This window comes from Sinocyclocheilus grahami, unplaced genomic scaffold (assembly GCF_001515645.1).
Source record: "Sinocyclocheilus grahami isolate Dianchi unplaced genomic scaffold, SAMN03320097.WGS_v1.1 scaffold718.1, whole genome shotgun sequence".
In the NCBI taxonomy this organism is placed as follows: domain Eukaryota; kingdom Metazoa; phylum Chordata; class Actinopteri; order Cypriniformes; family Cyprinidae; genus Sinocyclocheilus; species Sinocyclocheilus grahami.
In genome coordinates this window covers 538,363-538,979 of record NW_015505897.1, presented here as the reverse complement: position 1 = coordinate 538,979, position 617 = coordinate 538,363, and the positions used below count along the sequence as shown (strand labels likewise).

The 617-nt window shown below is 28.8% G+C and overlaps 1 long non-coding RNA gene across 1 annotated transcript in view; it reads right to left on the bottom strand.

The window, feature by feature from the left end:
• LOC107560295 (uncharacterized) overlaps positions 1-617 on the bottom strand; it is a 16,420-nt gene that overhangs the window by 5,613 nt on the left and 10,190 nt on the right. Inside the window, exon 2 of the long non-coding RNA XR_001605711.1 lies at positions 191-197. This is a non-coding gene — a long non-coding RNA (uncharacterized lncRNA). The remainder of the gene's footprint in view (positions 1-190; positions 198-617) is intronic.

The window sequence follows — 617 nt, the reverse complement described above, 5'->3', positions numbered from 1 at the left end:
ATGTATGCAGCATCTTTGTTTGGATTGTGATTAAAATACACAGGCAAAACTAGGGCTGCACAATTAATACAATTTCTAATCGCGATTACAATTATGGATGCTACAATTACGTTATCGTTCAAAGCGCCAATTAATTGTTCAAAGTCCACATGTTATTCTGTGTGCTTAAGATGCTTTTTTTTCTTTCTACATATTATCTTAAGGGTTTTTCCATTGTTTTCATTTTAGTTTTAGTATAACACTATAATACCATCATATTTTTACTTTTTTAATAATTTACAGAAGAAACCAATCCGATGTATAGTTGTCATTTGAGGCTTAATACTATAGAAAAGCACTAAGTTTTTCAGTTAGTGTTTTCAGCTTGTTTATTTTCATATAAAAATACGGCATGCAGTTGCATCAAACAATGGTATAAACATCAATGTAAATTGTGATAATCGTAATTAATAATCGCAATTACAATTTCAAGGGAATAATCGACAATTATGATTTTTGTCATAATCTTGCAGCCCTAGGCAAAACCTTAGTTTACTTGCATGGAGAAATTTCTTTGATTTGTATTATTTATTTGATTTGGGATTTGTTTTAAAATGTCAAGTTAGTATATTGTTTCA